This window comes from Aquarana catesbeiana, linkage group LG08 (genome assembly GCF_042186555.1).
Source record: "Aquarana catesbeiana isolate 2022-GZ linkage group LG08, ASM4218655v1, whole genome shotgun sequence".
Lineage (NCBI taxonomy): Eukaryota > Metazoa > Chordata > Amphibia > Anura > Ranidae > Aquarana > Aquarana catesbeiana.
Window position 1 is genome coordinate 300,906,850 of NC_133331.1, and position 21,783 is coordinate 300,928,632.

General features: G+C 39.4%; 1 pseudogene; it reads left to right on the forward strand.

Annotated features, from left to right (window-relative positions):
- The window catches only part of LOC141106862 (uncharacterized), a 50,682-nt pseudogene that overhangs the window by 23,212 nt on the left and 5,687 nt on the right, over positions 1-21,783 (forward strand).

The following is a 21,783-nucleotide window of genomic DNA, read 5'->3' on the forward strand; positions in this document are numbered from 1 at the left end:
CATGCATTACTATTTATTATGACTAAAACTATATATATTTAATGAGTGTAATTGTGAAAAGCACAGTGCTTTTCACAATTACACCCAACAGCAATGGAGTTATTTGATTTCATAAACAAAAAGAGGAGATTTCCTCACAAAATACACCTAATGTAGACACTGAATATAATATATATTAAATGGTCACATAAAAAAGTCAATTCAATAAAACATACACAATGCTGTTCACTATAGATATGCAGTAATGTGCAAAATGTATAGGCAGTTCTGAAATAAAAATGCTGTAAATGAAGAATGCTTTCAGAAATAGAAGTGTTAATAGTTTATTTTTTATAAATGAACAAAATGGAAAGTAAATGAACAGAGGAGAAATCCAAATCCAATCCATATTTGATGTGACCGCCCTTTTCCTTCAAACTAACATCAATTATTCTAGGTAGACTTGTACACAGTTTTTGAAGATCTTCTGTGCATGTCGGCTGTTAAAGTATTTAAAAACACTGGCTGCAGTTAGTATTTTATCCACAAGGTGGTGAACTCACTTATTGTCAGTGGAATACAGAGGCGGGAAGTGATAGAAGATACAGACAGGAAGTGATGTCATCTACAGACGGGAATTTGTTAAAGAGAGCCATGTTTGCAGGAAGTAGAGAGAGATATTCCTTCACCCGGCAGCAGAGGAGGTAATAAGAATTGTTTTATATTTATATCTAGTAATCCCCTTTCTCCATAGTCACTGAGATGGCCTTTAAATTCAGCAGATGCATCTACACTATTATAATATGTACACAGTTACATATCCCACTGTCCATCCAAGGCTTCTGATTTATAGACGAGATACATCCTAAATATAGAGCCATTTATTCAACCGTCAATCCAAAGCCTCTGGTTTACAGACGGGATACATCCTAAATATAGAACCGTTTATCCAACTGTCCATCCAGAGCCTCTGGTTTTTAGACCAGATACATCCTAAATATAGAACCATTTATCCAACTGTCCATCCAGAGCCTCTGGTTTATTGATCCAATACATCCTAAATATGGAGCCAATTATCCAACTGTCCATCCAGAGCCTCTGGTTTATAAACCAGATACATCCTAACTTTAGAGCCATTTATTGAACTGTCCATCCAAAGCCTCTGTGTTATAGAATTAGATACATAATGGACAGGAAGTGAAAGAAAGAAGTCCTAACTCTTCCCCACTCATTTCAAGCCTAAAATGAAAGATTTTGGTAGTTGTTATTTAAAGGCAATTTACGATGTACAAACTAAGGAGGAACTCTGTGCAGACATTTTTCATCCCAGTACAGTCCAGATAATTCTCAGTTTATTATCCGTCTACAGAGAGGAGAGTCCTGTATAGATCACATGACCACATCAATGAAGATGGAGACAGGCCAAAATCACACAACTGAAAGGATATTGGACCTCGCCCTGGAGATCATCTACCTGCTGACCGGAGAGGTGAGGAGGACTCTTGGAAATCACATGACATCACCAGAAAAAAACACAGACATGACCAGAAAGGTGAGGAAGATTCTGGGAAGTCTGTAGTGATAATTGTTACTTTCTCTCTATACACAGGATTATAAAGTAGTGAGAAAAATATCTGGTGAACCATTAACACCCAGCAGTCGTCTTCTCAGGACATCACCCATCACAGTGCCTCCACCTCACTGCCTGACAACAGAGGTAACCAGTGCCAAGAAGATTCTAGAAGTGACCAAGAAGATCACTGAGCTGCTGACAGGAGAGGTGAGCGGTGCTGGGAATTCTGGGACATTATCCAGTAACAGACAAGGGATGTGTCTGGATGGTGACTGTATCATTGTGTGTGTCAGGTTCCTATAAGGTGTCAGGATGTCACTGTCTATTTCTCCATGGAGGAGTGGGAGTATTTAGAAGGACACAAGGATCTCTACATGGACGTCATGATGGAGAATAAACAGCTTCTCAATTACGTAAATATGAAAAACAATAATCTCCATAATTGGATTTTACTTACGCTGGAGATCGTCTGTCTACTGACTGGAGAGGTGAGGAGGATTCTGGGAGTGTTTAATAATTCTTAACTCTTTTATTAAAACACAGACCTGCCTTGTCAGGGGAGGATGAGTCTGATATGCTAATAATTGATGTATATTACAGGACTGTACTGTAGTTATGAAGTCATCCATTGAGAATAACATAAAAGGGATAAGTCACCACTTGTCCACAAGACAAGGCCCCATCACCATGCATGCACCACCCATTCTAACCCTACAAAAAAATAATGAGCAGAAGATTTTAGAAGTCACCAGCAAGATGATGGAGCTTCTGACAGGAGAGGTGAGCGGTGAATTCTGGGACATTATCCAGTAACAGACAAGGGATGTGTCTGGATGGTGACTGTATCATTGTGTGTGTCAGGTTCCTATAAGGTGTCAGGATGTCACTGTCTATTTCTCCATGGAGGAGTGGGAGTATTTAGAAGGACACAAGGATCTCTACAAGGACATCATGATGGAGAATCAGCCGCCCCTCACATCACCGGGTAAGAGGAGACTTTATTGTAAAGGAGAGAGCAGTACGGAGGGTCCACCTAGATCCCCCATCATCTTATAAACACATAGAAACAATGTATTCAGTCAATGTGTGTGTTTCCTACAGATGGATCCAGTAATGGGAACCCACCAGAGAGATGTCTCCATCCTCTGTATTCCCGGGATACCACACAGGAAGATCACACCATCCCTAATTTATATACATGGGTATAGTCATCTAGAACAAGACTATCCCTCATCTGCACAGCTCTAAAAACAAGGCATCCCTTCCATATACAGAGGGGTTTTTTTAACTTAATTACACACAAAATTTGCTGCTCATGTACAAAATAGAGATACATCCTTCTGTAAAGGAAATCCTGAGAAATCCTAACTGTCGTCAGCAAGAACATCATCAATGTACCCACCCCACTATCCAATGTATCATGAATATTGTGCCCAACAAATTGTCAGTAACTATAAATCAGACTTAGATAGAAGTGCAGTAAAAATCACACTTTTTAATAAAATGGTAAAATAGTACAAACAGAGCAAACGTAGTCAAAACGTAGCCAGGGTTCAGTAACCAGAGCGGGTAGTCAGAACAAGCCAGTGAGAGGGGGTGGAGAACAAGCCAGTGAAACAGCAATCCAGAGATCAGCGTAGTAGAGGCAACAAATAAGATCAGGAACCAAAAGGGAAGTCAGCCAGTCAAAAGTCTTTAACAGGAAAACACAGCAGAGACTATACGGATATGTTGACAAGCCGAAGGCATAGCAGATCTGATCCAGGCAGTTTTAATAGCCAGCAGGGCTAGCAGACCAATAGGAAATGAAGACCAGGTGAGTCACTGTGGAATGAAGAGTACAGGCAATTAACCAACAGCTGAGCACTAGAGCTCTGAGAAGGGAGGGCTGAGCCCAGCCCTGACACAAATGAGGAGGAGATGCTGTACACCATATGAAAGGTCCATCTCCATTCCTCAATATAACGTCATGTTCCCAACAAATGAGGAGGAGATACTGTACACCATATGAAAGGTCCATCTCCATTCCTCAATATAACTTCATGTTCCCAACAAATGAGGAGGAGATAGCACCGCCTGTGGAAGGGAATTCCACATCCTTGCCGCTCTTATGCCCTGTACACACAATAGGATTTTCCAACAACAAAACCGTGGATTTTTCTCCAAAGGATGTTGGCTCAAACTTGTCTTGCATACACACGGTCACACAAATGTTGTTGGAAATTCCAAACATCAAGAACACGGTGACGTACAACACGTATGACGAGCCGAGAAAAATGAAGTTCAATAGCCAGTGCGGCTCTTCTGCTTGATTCCGAGCATGCGCGGAATTTTGTGCGTCGGAATTGTGTACCCACGATCGGAATTTACAAGAACGGATTTTGTTGTCGGATAATTTGAGATCCACATTTCAAATTTTGTTTGTCAGAAATTCTGACGGAAATGTCAGATGGAACCTACACACGGTCGGAATTTCCGACAACAAGCTCACATCAAACATTTGTTGTGGGAAATTCCGACCGTGTGTACACGGCATTACAGTAAAGAACTATCTATGTAGTTTAAGGTTAAGGTCTTTTCTTCTAATTTTAATGAGTGGCCATGTGTCTTGTTAAACTCCCTTCCGCAAAAAAGTTTTATTCCTATTGTGGGGTCACCAGTACGGTATTTATAAATTGAAATCATATCCCCCTCAAGTGTCTCTTCTCCAGAGACAATAAGTTCAGTGCTCGCAACCTTTCTTCATAACTAATATCCTCCAGACCCTTTATTAGCTTTGTTGCCCTTCTTTGTACTCGCTCCATTTCCAGTACATCCTTCCTGAGGACTGGTGCCCAAAACTTGACAGCATACTCCAGGTGCGGCCGGACCAGAGTCTTGTAGAGCGGGAGAATTATCGTTTTATCTCTGGAGTTGATCCCCTTTTTAATGCCAATATTCTGTTTGCTTTGTTAGCAGCAGCTTGGCATTGCATGCCATTGCTAAACCTATAATCTACTATGACCCCCAGGTCCTTTTCCATCCTAGATTCCCCCAGAGGTTCTCCCCCCAGAGTATAGATTGTATTCATATTTTTGCCATCCAAATGCATTATTTTTCTACATTAAACCTCATTTGCCATGTAGTTGCCCACCCCATTAATTTGTTCAGATCTTTTTGCAAGGTTTCCACATCCTGCAGAGAAGTTATTGCCCTGCTTAGCTTAGTATCGTCCTCAAATACAGAGATTGAACTGTTTACCCCATCCTCCAGGTCGTTTATGAACAAATTAAACAGGATTGGTCCCAGCACAAAAGCCTGGGGGACCCCACTACCCACCCCTGACCATTCTGAGTACTCCCCATTTATCACCACCCTCTGAACTCGCCCTTGTAGCCAGTTTTCAATCCATGTACTCACCCTACGGTCCATGCCAACGGACCTTATTTTGTACAGTAAACATTTATGGGGAACTGTGTCAAATGCTTTTGGAAAATCCAGATACACCACGTCTACGGGCCTTCCTTTATCTAGATGGCAACTCACCTCCTCATAGAAGGTTAATAGATTGGTTTGGCAAGAACGAATCTTCATGAATCCATGCCGATTACTGCTAATGATATCGCTCTCATTACTAAAATCTTATATATAGTCCCTTATCATCCCCTCCAAGAGCTTGCATACTATTGATGTTAGGCTAACTGGTCTGTAATTCCCAGGGATGTATTTTGGGCCCTTTTTAAATATTGGTGCTACATTGGCTTTTCTCCAATCAGCTGGTCAGTAAAAATTAGAAACAATGGTCTGGCAATTACTTGACTAAGTTCCCTAAGTACCCTCGGGTGCAAGCCATCCGGTCCCAGTGATTTATTAATGTTAAGTTTCCCAAGTCTAATTTTAATTCTGTCCTCTGTTTACCATGGAGGTGCTTCCTGTGATGTGTCCCGAGGATAAACACAGCAATTTTGGTTATTGAAGCCCATCAATTCCCTCGTGAAGACTGAGGAGAAGAATAAATTCAATACCTTCGCCATCTCCCCATCCTTTGTAACCAGATGTCCTTTCTCATTCTTTATGGGGCCAATATGGTCTGTCCTCCTTTTTTACTGTTTACATACTTAAAGAATTTCTTGGGATTTTTTTTGCTCTCCACCGCTATGTGTCTTTCGTGTTCCATCTTAGCCGCCCTAATTGCACCCTTACATTTCTTATTGCATTCTTTATAAAGTCTGAATGCTGATGATGATCCCTCAACCTTGTATTTTTTGAAGGCCTTCTCCTTTACTTTTATATGCATTTTTACATTGGAGTTAAGCCATCCAAGACTTTTGTTCGCTCTTTTAAATTTATTTCCCATTGGGATGCATTGGCTAATGCCCTTATTTAAAATGCTCTTAAAGTGGTTGTAAACCCTTACAGACCACTTTTACCTACAGGTAAGCCTAGATTAAGGCTTACCTGTAGGTGCAAGAAATATCTCCTAAACCTACATGGTTTAGGAGATATTTCCAAAAGACAGGCACCGATGTCTACGGCGCATGCGCCACAGACAACAGCGCGCAGGCGCACTGAGCGTGCCATCTCTAATGGCGATCATGCGCGGGGGTGACGTCATCGCGGCTCCGGCCAATCACAGCGCCGGAGCCGCGATACCCGGAAAGAAGATGGACACTTCGTAGGAGAAGGGACAGCGGTGACATCGCAGGCTCCCTTGTCAGGTAAGTGACACATAATGGGCTACTATGCGATGCATAGTAGCCCATTATGCTTTACCTTTTGCAGGGAAACAAAGAGGAAGTAAACTCATCAGGGTTTACATCCTCTTTAATGCATTCATTCAAATTCATTATGTCATCATGTTTTCAATAAATGAGGTGGAGGAAGGCCCATTCCTTTCTCAATTTGCAATATGAAAGCGCTTCAATATATCAAAAAGAAACTGTCCAGCGCTACAAACACAACGTGCACAGTGCTATGTCTCTTCTGTTTTTTTGTGCAAAATTCTCATCCAGAAATTAATAAAAATGCTCTCAGTGCTCCACACCACCCCCTATCCCCCATCTTCACATCAGAGAACTGACCGGAATTCCAGGACCCCTCACTTACCAATGGGTCATTAAGAGCTTGTATCCATGCAGGACCACCTTCTCAATGTCATCATCGACAGCAGTGCGGCTCCTCCCCATTCGGTCACCTTGCAGAGCTGTTGGAATTGCTCTCTGACGTTGGCGGTATTCTATGTGTTGATTGGTGGAGAGCGCTGCAGAAGGTGATGGCATGGTAGCCATCTTTGTTGATGTTTCAGAGTCTGTGATGGATCTGAGGTGAGAAGATACTGGCAGGTATGGTATGAGACAACTGGAGAGGTAGTATAGAGATGGTGGTCCTGGATGATCCTCCCCTTGGGGGATACAAGGGCTTAATGACCCATTGGTAAGAGAAGGGTCGTAGAATTCCGGTGAGTTCTCTGATGTGGAGGTGTAGGATAACGGGTAGTGTGGAGCACTGAGAACATTTTTATTAAACTCTAGAAGAGAATTTTGCACACAAGAACAGAAGAGACATAGCACTGTGCACTTTGTGTTTGGAGCGCTGGACACTTTCGCTTGGTTTGTATTCATATTTTTCTCTTCTAATTGCCCCCAAATCCATGCCAGAGCTCTTATAAATTATTTGGTGATGGACCAACCTATATGACTCCTGAATGGAAGGTTATAACATTTAATGTTAAATTGTTTCTCAACAGGTGGACACAATGTCCGGAATACCTCTGAGGAACATCTCATTGTATCTCCAGATTATAATGCAGAAGATAATAACATTGTACAATATTCTCCAGGAGGAAATCCCGTTACTCCAAATATACATCCCAGACCTTCCCAATTGGGGAGATCAATGGATCCCTCTAATCCTGAGGAATCTTCTGATGAATCCCACACCAAGACTATAGGATCTCACAGTACAGATACTTCAATAGATCCTTCTATTCCCAAGGAATCTTCTTCAAGCCATGAAGGAGTTCACACAGAAGAGAGTTCATTGTCATGTTCAGTGTGTGGGAAATTGTTTACAAAAAAATGGACACTTCTTAGGCACAAGAAAATTCACACTGGTGAATGTCCCTATTCATGTTCAGAGTGCGGGAAATATTTCATTAATAATAGAGATCTTCTAAATCATCAGAGAATTCACACAGGTGAACGTCCATATTCATGTTCAGAGTGCGGGAAATGTTTCAGTCAGAAACAAAACCTTCTTCGACACCAGAAATATCACCACGTAGATGTGAGTCCCTACTCATGTTCAGAGTGCGGGAAATGCTTCATTGAGAAAGGAAAACTTATTAGACACCAAAGAACTCACACGAGTGAGTGTCCCTATTCGTGTTCAGAGTGTGGGAAATGTTTCCTTTATAATGGAGACCTTCTAATACATCAGAGAATTCACACAGGTGAACGTCCCTATTCATGTTCAGAGTGCGGGAAATGTTTTGTTTCTAATGGACTCCTTCTAAGACACCAGAAAATTCACACGGGCGAACGCCCCTATTCATGTTCAGAGTGTGGGAAATCTTTCATTCTTAAAGGAAAATTTGTTAGGCACCAAAGAACTCACACGAGTGAGTGTCCCTATTCATGTTCAGAGTGTGGGAAATGTTTCCTTTATAATGGAGACCTTTTAATACATCAGAGAATTCACACAGGTGAGCGTCCTTATTTGTGTTCAGAGTGTGGAAAATCTTTCAATGATAAACGAAACCTTGTTAATCACCAAAGAATTCACACTGGTGAGCGTCCTTATTCATGTTCAGAGTGCGGGAAATCTTTCATTTATAAAGGAGACCTTGTTAACCACCAGAGAATTCACACTGGTGAGCATCCCTTTTCATGTTCTGAGTGTGGAAAATCTTTCAATGATAAAGGAGGCCTTGTTAAACACCAGAGAATTCACACGGGTGAGCGTCCTTATTCATGTTCAGAGTGCGGGAAATCTTTCATTCATAAAGGAGGCCTTGTTAAGCACCAGAGAAGTCACACAGGTGAGCATCCATATTCATGTTCAGAGTGCGGGAAATCTTTCATTTATAAAGGAGGCCTTGTTAAACACCAGAGAAGTCACACGGGTGAGCTTCCTTATTCATGCTCAGAGTGCGGGAAATCTTTCATTTATAAAGGAGACCTTGTTATACACCAGAGAATTCACACGGATGAGCGCCCTTTTTCATGTTCAGAGTGCGGCAAATCTTTCTTTGATAATGGAAAACTTGTTAAACACCAGAGAATTCACACGGGTGAGCGTCCTTTTTTATGTTCAGAGTGCGGAAAATCTTTCAATGATAAAGGAAACCTTGTTAAACACCAGAGAATTCACACGGGTGACCTTCCTTATTCATGTTCAGAGTGCGGAAAATCTTTCAATGATAAAGGAACCTTTGTCAATCACCAGAAAATTCACACGGGTGAGCGTCCTTACTCATGTTTAGAGTGCGGAAAATCTTTCATAGCAAAACGATATTTCGTTAAACACCAGAGAACTCACACAGGTGAGCGTCCTTAATCATGTGCAGGGTGCAGGAAATGTTTTTATCACAAAATATCACTTGTTGCACACCAGAAAATTCACACAAGCTAACAACCTTTTTCAAATTCATATTTTGGGTAGCGGGGCAACAATCATTTTTTTCATTTTCATTTCATTTTTTCAATCACCTTTTTCATATTCATTTTTCGGGTACACTTTGGTTTGGGGCGCCTGGAATTGAATTCTAGTAATATGACCCACTAAAAATACAGTGCTGACTCGGTCCCGCACTCACAAAGATAGCACCATACAACTAAACTGTGTTAAGACATGGCCAGATATGACAATACATGGCCTCCGGTGATCGGGGAGTCGGAGAATGATTCTGTCGGTGGTAGCGGTTTACCATAGAGCTGGCCGTGGACCAGATGTTCCCCGACCCTCTCTATGACCCTCAGAGGCTGATAGCGACGTCCTGACATCACTTCCTGGAGCCGGCAGATAGAAACATTGCCATTTTTTTGCCGGAAAGCCTGGGATTTTTTTTTTTACTCAGGCTTTCCAGCACAGAGGAGAGATGTGGGGACTTATAGACCTCAGATCTCTCTGTAAAGAGGAGCTGTCATGCCCTGTTCTTATTACAGGGGATCTTTACATTAATTTTAAAAGGAATAAAAGTAATCAAAAAAAAATGAAAGGGAAAGATTAAAAAGATAGAATCAAAAATATAAAAAACAATACGTATGTCGTGCCCGCATAAGTAAATGCCATTCAACCCACACATGTGAGGTATCGCCATGAACTTTAGAGCGATAGCAATAATTCTAGCGCAAGACCTCCTCTCTAAAAAATTAAAGCTTAGCCTATGGAGATTTTTAAGTACAAAAGTTTAGCGCCATTCCACGAGTGTGCGCAATTTTAAAGCGTGACATATTAGGTATCTATCTACTCGGCGTACCATTATTTTTCACATTATACAAAAAAATTGGGGTTAATAATGTGTTTTTTTTGGGGTTTGGTTTATTCATTAAAGTGAATTTTTCCTCCAAAAAATTGCTTTGAAAAATTGCTGCGCAAATACCATGTGAAATAACAAATTGCTATTTTATTTGCTAGGGTCTCTGCTAAAATATTAAAATATATATATATATATATATATATATATATATATATATATATATATATATATATATATATATATATATATATATATATATATATATATATGTATATAATGTTTTAGAGCTCTGAGTAATTTTCTAGCAAGAAAATTATGATTTTACATGTAGGAGAGATGTAGGAGAGAAATGTCAGAATTGGCCTGGTTGGCAAGCAGTTAAGACAGATAACGCTTTCTTTTGGTTTTGTTTTTGTTTACGCTGTAATTTTCTGTTGCAAATAAATCATCTTTCTTCAAAATGTATTCTGCTGTATTTCTTTTCTAAGATAATAAAAAAAAACAGTATGTATTATTTAGTCTGTGTGACAGTTTTACAGTCTAAAAACTATGATAGAAATTTCTGAAAATCGATCAGTCCTGAGGTTCTGATGGCTTATCTCGTTTCCTGAGGTCCTAAAATGACAGGACAGTACAAGTACCCACCAAATGACCTATTTTTGGAAAGTGTACACCACAAAGTATTTAGTAAGAGACATGGTGAGTTTTTTGGAAATTGTCATTTTTCACCACAAATTTGGGGAAAATTAAGAAAGTAAATAAAATTTTATTTTATTTCACAAAGTTGTGATTTTAACTATTTATTTCTCACTTACAGCATGGACATACTTAAAATTACACCCCGAAACACATTCTTCTGCTCTTCCTCAGTACGAGAATACCACATGTGTGAGTTTTTTGCTGCTTTTATGCATAGAGGGACCCAAAATCCAAGGAGCACCTTCAGGCTTTCTAGGGGATATAAATTTAAATAAATCTAACTTTCTGACTATGTTTAACATTTCTTGAGGCTCTAACGTTACGGAACAGTTGAAACACCCCAAAATTTACCCAATTTTGCTAAGTACACCCTCCAGCATATTTATTTGGAGGTATGGTGAGTCTTTAAAAACACTTTTTTGCCACAAGGTTTTGGAAAATTATTTTTTTTACATACAGCTGTCAAGTAACAAGATATTTTTCAAACAGCATGGGCATATTTAATCCTTCCCCAAAAAATTAAACACTCTGCTATTCCTCCTGAGCATGGGGATACCACATATAGGAGATTATTTTTGCAGTGTGGTCACATAGAGGGGCCCAAAATCCAAGGAGTGCCTTCAAGCTTTCAATAGGCTTAAATTAGGCATCTCATTTTTTGACTACCTATCTTGTGTTTGGAGGCCCTGGAGCACCAGTACAGTAAAAACACCCACAAATCTCCCCATTTTGGAGTAAACACCCCATGGTATTTTTGAAGAGGCAACATGAGTTTTATGAATGTTTCATTTTTCTGCCACATGTTTTTGGAAAATTTGGCAAGAAAATTGTTGTAACTTAATAAAATATTTCTACCATACAGTACTCAAAACACATTCTGCTACTCCTCCTGAGTAGCCACACCACATGTGTGAGACCTTTTTTAGAGCCTAGGAAACTGACAATAAACTGACCTTTTCAGAGCCTAACCAAATACAGAGGCTCAAAATGCAAAGAGCACCTTCAGGTTTGCAAGGGGCATAAATTATGCATCTGATTACCTTACAACATATCACATTTTGGAAGCCCTGGAGCACCCACAGAATGACCACATTTTGGAAAGAAAATACCAAACATTAATTTTCAAGAAGCAAGGTGAGTCTTTTTAATTTATTGTCACACATTTTTGTAAAATAAAGAAAATAATATTTGTTTTTTAAAAAAGTTGTCAATTAATAAGCTATTTCTACCACACAGCATAGACATGCTTAAAATTACACCCAAAAAAACACATTTTACTTCTCCTGAGCATGGGGATACCATATGTGTAGGACTTTTACGCAGCATAGCGCATAGAGGGGTGTCACATACCTTGCTTGGAGGCCAAGCTGATGAGAGGGCTTCCATTGTGGCTCTGTTCCGATTACTCCTGAATGTGGTAACAGAGGTAGAAGGCTCAAAGAAGCATGGGAGTTTATAGCTAGATAACAGGTGACTGCCAGAGACAGAGACATAGTCACGGTGAGCCAGGGTCATTCACAGTAAGGCAGAGAGGAGCATAGTCAGGTAGCAGACTGCGGTCAGTACCAGAGAAGCAGGCAGAACGTAGTCAGTGGTGAGCTGAGGTCGGTATCTAGAATCCACAGAGCAAGGTCAGGAGCAACCCGAGTCAGCAACTAGAAGTCTCAGCAAAAGCAAGAACACAGGTCAGAGGAAAGCCGAAGAACATCCAGCGATTAGCACACATCAGGACCTCCTTTAAATAGGCAGCTTGGCACCATTACCAAGATTAGGTGTGGGTGAACACTGATGCGTGCTAGTGCACGCAGATGCGTCAACATGATAGTGCATGTTGGTTACTGGCCCAAGCTTGTTTGTATGCTGGAACATGTGCACGAGCATTAGCTACATGAGAATGAACATCAGCTGTATGAGTTTCCTGGGTTTTTGAGGCCCAAAATCCAAACAGCACCTTTAGACTTGCAAAGGGCATAAATTAGGCATCACATTTCCTGACTATCATATTTTGGAGGCCCTGGAGCACCAGGACTTTTGAGCACCCACAAAATGACCACATTTTAGAAAGTAAACACTCCAAGATATTTTTAAGAGGCATGGTGACTCTTTTAAAGATTTCATTGTTTTTGCCACAAATGTTTGGAAAATGTAGAAAGAAAATGAAAATGTATTTTTTTACACAAAGTTTTCAGTTTAATATGATTATTCTCACATGCAGCATAGGCATACCTAGAATTTCACCCCAAAAATAATTCTGCTACTTCTGCCGAGTATGAGGATACCACATGTGTGAGACTCTGCCGGTGTTTGTATTGATTATGTCCCTAACATTGTGTCTTGTGTATCACAAAAATCAATCAAATGTATGAAAAATGGTGTACTGCAATGGTCGCTTCTGTATGAGTTGTCAGAGAATTTAGCTTAGTGAACCATCACCTCATACCTATAAGCCAAGCACACCTAGCCTGCTGGTCCATGGCTGCCAGGCCACCAGGAATGCTAAGTTCACTGAACAGAGGGTGAGCAAAAGAGTCCCTGTGGTTCCAGAACTGCAGTTTTTTACAGGGGATGGCTGGGATTGGTGTCTCAGGGACTTTAGGGGCATCAGTGGGACATGCAGATGGTTTAGTTAAGGCAGCAGGCAGAGGTGTGGTAAGCAAACAGGCAAAGAATTGGTCCAGGGACCAAGCAGAAATGTGGTCTATAAACAAGCAGGTTCAGTGCAGGCAGACACAACACTGCACTTATGTGGCGGTGATCAGGAACATTGTTGCTGGCTGCACTAATCTTCTGATATTGCCATTGGTGTGGCAGTGATCAGGAACACTATTGCTGGTTTACACTGGTCTGGAAACACTGGCGTGACTAGAGACCAAGAACAGTGCTACTGACTTATACTGGTCTGATAACGCTGGAACTGGTTTTGCTTTAATTAAGGACACTTTTGCTGGCTGCACTGGCCTGGTGACACTGGGAATGGTGTGGCAGTGATCAGAACTGTTTCTGGCTTAAACTAGTCTGGAAACACTGGGACAGGTGTGGAAGCAATCAGGAACAATGTTGCTGGCTTCACTGGTCTGATGTCAATGGGACCGGTATGGTGGCAATCAGGAACACTGTTGTTGACTGCACTCATTTGAGCTGCTGGATCTGATGTAGCAGCTGACTGCTGGTGTGGTGGTAATCAGGGACACTGTTGCTGGCTTAGACTGGTCTGGTGACACTGGGACATGTGTGATGGTGATCAGAAACACAGTTGCTGGTTTATACTGGTCTGGTGACACTGGGACTTGTATGGCCATGATCAGGTTCACTGTTGCTTGCTGCACTGGTCTGGTTACATTTGAACTGGTGTGGTGGCAATTAGGAATGCTGTCGAGGGCTGCACCGGTCTTGTAACATGGTGGGCATGGTGTGATCATGAAGACTGTTGCAGGCTTGCAATGGTCTGAAGACACTAACACTAGTCTAGTGACACTTGGACTAGTGTTGTAGTTGGGAGCAGCTGGGTGATAATGCATGCACCCCTCCCCTTCCTTCATTCTACAAGAACCACTGAGAGAACAGCCGTAGTTCTTAGTTAGACTTACACACAACCCAAACTGTTGTTGCTGTTTTCTAAAATGGGACAACATTTGGGACAAATTTTAGCTGGGGGAAGCCTCTTTAAATTAAAGACGTCTGGTTAGCCTATCCCACCATCGCTGTACATCTCTTTATCCTGGCTCTGCACACCTCCTGTGCCCATTGTGAAGGGTTCCTGCCATAATGCACACTTCCTGTAAACTCTGCACACCTCCTGTGCCCATTATGAAAGGTTCCCATAACACCTACACATCTGTCTCTGCACACAGCCTTTTTCCATGAATAATCTACAGACAATGATAGGACAGAAAAGAACCCACCCAAAGCAAACATCTAAAATATATGACAATATATGACAATGTTTTTCTGCAAAATCTTACACGCCAAAGTCATTTTGTGTATCTGACATAATTTAAGGATATAGTTTTTTCAAAGTTTTTGTTGTAATATGTATGCCATACTTGGGTTCAAATGTAGAGCTTGGCGCGATTCAGCTAATGAGCAAATTCCATCCTGAAGCTTGCAACTCTGTATAAACCATAGGACTTTTAAAGGTACCATGCATTACTATTTATTATGAATAATACTATATATATTTAATGGTCACATAAAAGTAGTCAATTCAATAAAAAAAGTTCCACCACCTCCTGTTCAGGCAGCACAAGCCTGAATTCTGCACTATGTACATAGTACACCCCCAAACTCTGCATGTAGTGCATCCCTAAACTCTGTACTATGTACCAAGCGTACCCCAGAACTCTGCACATAGTGCACCCCTAAACTCTGTACTATGTACCAAGCACAACCAAGAACTCTGCCCATAACGCACCCCTGGGAGGAGGGGAGTTTTAGGGGGTTGTGGTTGAGTTCCTTCACCTATTTTCTAAGAAAAAAAGCCCTGGCAAAATGTATAGGCAGTTCTAAAAAAAAAAGGCGGAAAAGAAGAATGCTTTCAGAAATAGAAGTGTTAATAGGTTATTTTTTTTAGATGAGCAAATTGGAAAGTGAATGAACAGAAGAGAAATCCAAATCCAATCCATATTTGGTGTGACCACCCTTTGCCTTCAAACCAGCATCAAATTCTAGGTAGACTTGTACAGAGTTTTTGAAGGAACTCGGCAGGTAGGTTATTGCAAACATCTTGGAGAAGTACAGATCTTCTGTGGATGTCGGATGTTAAAATATTAAAAAAACACCAGCTGCAGTTTGTATTTTATCCACAAGGTGGTGAACTAACTTATTATCAGTGGAATGCAGGGATGGGAAGTGATGTCATCCACAAACAGGAAGTGATGTCATCCACAGACAGGAAGTTCATACAGATAACGTTAGCAGGAAATAGACGGAGATATTCCTTCAAACGGCAGCAGAGTAGGTAATAAGAAATGTTTTCCATTTATATCCAGTAAGCACCCGTCATGTACGTCCTTTTCCTCCATAGACATTGAGATGTCCTTTAAATTCAGGAGATACTGCTACACTGTTATAATATGTACACAGTTACATATCTAACTGTCCACCCAGAGCCCCTGTTTTATAAACCAGATACGTCGTAAATATACAGCCATTTATCCAACTGTCTATCCAAAGCCTCTGGTCTATAGACTTAGATAAATGCTGGACAAGAAGTGAGAGAAAAAAGTCCTAACTCTTCCCCAGTCATTGCAACCCTAAAAGGAAATATTTTGGTAGGAGTTGTTATTTAAAGGGAATTTACGAACTATGGAGGAACTCTGTGCAGACATTATTCATCCTAGTACAGTCCAGATAATTCTCCTTGTCAAAAGAAGTTTATTGAGTATACAATGTTATAAAGATACATAAAGTAAGTTTACAAGGATCTATAAAGTAAGCTCATTGTTTTACAGTAGGGTTTATATAGGTAAATATCATGAAATTTCAAATATTAAACATCAGGTTCACGTAAACCTAAATTAAAGATATATATAATTTCCTTAGTTACATTTGTAGGTATTTAAATGATTTATACCTACTATACATATTGTTTACAAGTAGAGTGTATATAGGTCAAATAAATTCTGATAATGAGCTTTAATCGTAAGGTGGAGAAAAGGAAAGAGAAAGAAGAAAAAGGGTTGAAAGGTAGAGGTATGGTCCACAAGGTTGTCCCGCTCGTCAGTTTATTATTCTTTTTAGTTCTCTTTGAAGCCTTAGAATTGGTGTCTCTGTAAGTCATTTAATCTGTTACCATGGCAACAGGACAGAGTCATTGAAGTTTGACAGGAACTGTTGTTTTATCCAAGGATGCCAAAGTTTTTCAAATTTTGGAATTTGATTTTGATCGATGGCTACCATCTTAGCATGGGACATTGTATTATTCATTCTGTGAATTGTTTCTGCTAGTACCAATGTAGGAGATTTCCATGCCTTGGCCACTGTTTGTTTTGCAGCCGTTATTAGTTGGATCATAAGTTTGAATTGAGAGAGTGTTAACCATTCCGGTTTTAGATTAAGTAAAGTTAAATATGGATCTGGTTGTATTATTTTTTTTAATATTTTAGATGCAATCACGAAGACTTCCTTCCAGAAGGTTTGGATTACTGGGCACGTCCACCATATGTGTAAATATGTGCCTATTTCTGGGCATCCTCAAAAACAAAGAGCTGAGGTATTAGGTGAATATTTTGCCACTCTAGCGGGTACAAGGTACCAGCGAGTTAGGACTTTATAATTTGTCTCCAGTGCTAAGATGTTGGGTGAAGATGACTTAGATGTGAGCCATATGTTAGACCAGTTCGTGTCTTCTAAAGTTCGTCCCAGGTCCTCCTCCCACCTCTGAACATAAGAGGGTCTATTAAGATTTGCTACTCCATATAATTGATTATAAAGTGATGAAATTGTACCTTTAGCAAATGGATCTTTTGTACAGATTGATTCAAAAATGGATAATTGGGATAATGGTGTATCCCCCTTTAGGAATGGTGTATAGAAATTTTTGATTTGGAGATATCTAAATATCTCAGAGTTTGGTAGATCATATTTTTCTCTAAGCGATGGGAATGAAAGGAATGATTTAGATGCTATGAAGTCATTTAGTGTCTGAATGCCTGATGTTGTCCAAGCTTTAAAAGAATTTGGGTAGATCCATGCCGGATAAAAGGCCGGATTTCTTATAAAAGAAAGGAGAGGATTGTGTGGAGATTGTAACTGATATTTGGTTTTTAGTTTATCCCAGAGAGATAAGAAGTGTTTAGTTATGGGATTATGAATTTTAAAGCGGTCTTTAGGATCAAGCCATAATAAATTTGATATTAATAGAGGGTCATTTTCTGAAGCCTCTATAAATACCCATAATGGGATTTCCTGTTTTGCATGGTATTTGGACAGACTGGCCAAATGTGCTGCTCTGTAGTAGTTAGTAAAATTAGGGTATCCCAGGCCTCCTTTATTTTTGGGAAGATGTAGTGTGTGTATAGGTATACATGGTTTAGAAGAGCCCCATATAAACGAAGTTGCTCTTTTTTGTACTATTCTCAAAAAATAGGAAGGAATTGGAATAGGGAGGACTCTGAATAGATAAAGCAATTTGGGTAGAATAGTCATTTTGATTGCATTAATCTTCCCTATCCAGGATAAAGGAAGTTGCGACCATTGTTTTATTAGATTTGTGATCTGTCTTAATACAGGAGGATAATTGGTTGAGAATAAGTCAGAATGAGATGCTGTTAAATGAATTCCAAGATATGGGATTGATTTTTCTGCCCATGTGAATGGGAGTGCAGCCCTAGCCGGGATCAATTCCATGTTTGTGAGTGAAATATTAAGCACTGGGCATTTCTTAGGATTAATCATAAGGCCGGATAGGGCTGCAAATCCATCAAGAGCTGGTATTAAGTTAGGACCAGAGACCTGTGGTGATGATAGAAAAAGTAATATATCGTCTGCAAATATACATAGTTTGTGTGTAATACCTCCTACTTCAATGCCAGTTATAGTTTGGTTTGTTCTGATGTATTGGGCCATGGGTTCGAGTATAAGGGCAAATAATAAGGGAGATAATAGGCAACCCTGTCGGGTACCTCTTTCGATATTAAAGGCTTCAGCTTTGTATCCAGCATATTTTATATAGGCTTTGGGTTTATTATATAATGCTTTGATCTATGTTAAAAAGTGGGGTCCAAAACCCTATTTTTGTAATGAATATTGCATATATTGCCAGGATACTGTGTCAAATGCCCTCTTAATATCGAGAGATAGAAAACATAAAGGGATTTTCCGTTGTTTAGCAATATGTGCCAATAACACTGCCCTGCGTATATTATCGCCTGCCTGTCTATTTGGCATGAAGCCTACTTGATCTCTATGTATTAATTTTCCTATAATGCTATTGAGGCGTTTTGCTATTATTTTTGCTAATAATTTAATATCGAGGTTTAACAGAGAGATAGGCCGATAATTCACACAGGAAGTATCATCAGAAAGGGGTTTTGGGATCATACAAACAATTGCCATTAGTGTTTCTAGAAGTTTGTTAAAAGTTTCAGTGAGAATGGGAGAGAGTATTTCTGAGAATGTTTTATAGTATAAAGCCGAGTAGCCGTCTGGGCCTGGTCTTTTGTTAAGTTTTAGGTCTTTTATGGCGTTAGCAACTTCATCTATAGTTATAGGCTCATCCAAACTGCTTTTTTGATTCTGAGATAACTCAGGTAAGGTTATTTTTGAGAAAAAGGATTCAGCCTCTGTAGGATTAAATTCATTGTTTGTCTTGTATAAAGTTGCGAGATGTGAGTGAAATTTATGGACTATTTTAACTGGATTACAAGTGTAAACATTTTTTGATAATTTCAAACGTATTGGTTTGAAAGATTTGTTAGTTGAATTTAATGCCCGAGCCAAATATGTACCTGGTTTGTTTGTATTCATGTAGAAATTGTGTTTGGAGCGTTTGAGGGATTTATCTACTGACTCAGTGAGAAATAGATCGTATTCCAATCTAGATTTTTCCAGATGAGATTTTGTACTCTGAGATGGATTATCTTGAAATGATATGTAGGCTGCATTAAAATTGAGTTCTAGTTTTTTTGCTAGATTTTTGCGTTCCCGTTTAAATAGTGCCATTTGTCTTTGTATTGTACCACGCAAGACAGGCTTATGAGCTTCCCACAGTGTTATTGGGGAGGTGTCTGTTGTATTATTAATTGATATGTATTCCTTTAAAGCTTGTTCAATGGCCATCTGATGTAGTGGGTGTTTGAGCATTATGTCCGGTAAGTACCACGTTGGGTCATGCGCTTTTGGTATGGCTGAGGCTATAGTAGTGTATACTGCATTATGGTCAGACCATGGAATCGGAATTATATCTGATGCAATAATTTCTGGTATCATTCCTATTGTTAGAAAAATATGATCTATTCTGGTGAAGGTTTGATGAGGGTGCGAGAAATAAGTGAATTTCTTTTTCATTGGGTTACTTTCTCTCCAAGAATCTACCAGATTGTATTTGGAAAGAAGTTGAGAAAAAGGTAATCTAGAGGTTATTTTGGATGGTGTAAAAGGTGATTTATCTAGAAATGGGAGGAGGACCTGGTTTGAATCCTCACACATTATCACTGTTCCTATTTTGTGTGTATTAATCACTTGTAATATATGTGAGAGGAATGGTGTAGGTTGTTTGTTAGGAGCGTAGTAGGAAATCACCGTGATTGCTGTATCCATTATATAACCCATGAGTATCAGGTATCTACCTTCTGGGTCTTTAATTTCTGATGATAAGGTGAATGGTGTGGATCGGTGAAATGCAATTAGAGTTCCCCTTTGCTTGGTACAGGCAGAAGCCGTGTAAATTTGTTGATAAAAAGGAGAAATATATTTTGGAGTAGAATCTTTGGTGAAGTGTGTTTCTTGGAGGCATACTATGTGAGCCTTCTTGTTATGGAAAGTACGGAAGGCTTTGGTCCTTTTTTGAGGGACATTTATTCCCTGAACATTCAGGGAAAGTATATTCAGTGGTGCCATGGCAATAGATCAAATAGTTTTGACTTACTTTTTGTTATGCAGAGCTGACTGCGCAGATCAACCTGTGTGGACTGAAGAGATGAATAGATAGAAAAGAAACCAGTGAATTCTGGAGTAAAGAGTAAACAAAAAACATATGAGATTAGATGATACATTGTATAAATTATTTTTTGCAAGTAATCACAATTTACCCGTGAAAGAGAATAAATATCTCTCTCAGGGGAATAAGTGCCTTCGTCACACTCCCACATAATATGGTTGGGAGAATGAGGAGGGCTAATGGGGGTACACGGATCTTCTGCTTACAGGAGAGAAGTGCTATGTCAAAAGACATCAAAATGATGTTTCATTAATTGGAGTGCAGAATATAGTTTTTGTTGAAATTATTTATTCCAGGGTGGTTGTATATGGTTAGTCTTGCCCTAGGCTAAATAATTCAGTTAGAAAGGTACTGTTAATAACTTTGGTATTGATGAAGATAGTTTGAATTATTTTGGGATTTTAACCCTTTTAGAGTAAACAATTACATATTTTATTCATATGTAACTGTTTAGATATGTTAACTCATAAAATTGAGGTTGTATTGCTTCAGATTAGAATAAACAAAAACATAGTGCTAGGAACTAGTTAGGTAATAATATATTTGTTTTAAGAAAAGAAAGAAAAAGCTTCCATTACTTCTGGATTATTGAACATATTTGTCCTAAAAAGTAATAAATCTATTGTTATTACCTGATAATATATAACTGAACAAGAATTTCCTAATTTCACTTATATATTCTAAGGCTATATGAATCAGAAGTAATAAGAAATATAACTGGAATGTAACATGATCCCACACAGTGTGTGACTATCAGAATGCAGTTACATTCAGTTATAAATATAGGTTTTTTATAGAGAACCATCTCTTAGTATAATAAATGAAGAGATATCAGGAATTAGGATGTCAGTCCATTGAATCTTCTTGGTCCATGGATGATGTGGCATAACGGCCTCTTTTGTGAGAATGATGATTCCCATTTTGTTCTGAAATTTTCTGTGTGCTGCCTGAAGGTGAAGATGATGCCATTCTTCTGCGTGTGGGAGTGTTGCTGCTTGTGGGTTCTGTCAGAATTAATTTTAAAAGGGTTTGTTGTAGTTCATCTGCTGATCTGCTTCTGTAAATTGTACCTTGGTAGTTAAATCTGACTGAAAAGGGGAAGCCCCATTGATACATAATGTTGTGGTGTTGCAGTTCCATTAGTTGGGGTTTCATGGATCGTCTTTTAGTAATAGTAAGTTGGGATAGGTCAGCAAAAATGTGATAATTGTGTCCTTGAAAATTAAGTTCCTTTTTTTCTCTTGCAGCAATTAGTATTTGTTCTTTCGTTCTGTAATAATGAAATTTTGTGATTATATCACGTGGGGGTCCATCTTTCTTTTTGGCTGTGAGGGCTCTGTGTACTCTGTCCAGTTCTAAACGTTCAATAGGGATATCTGGCTTTAGTTCTTGTAATAGAGCAGTAATAGTAGATTG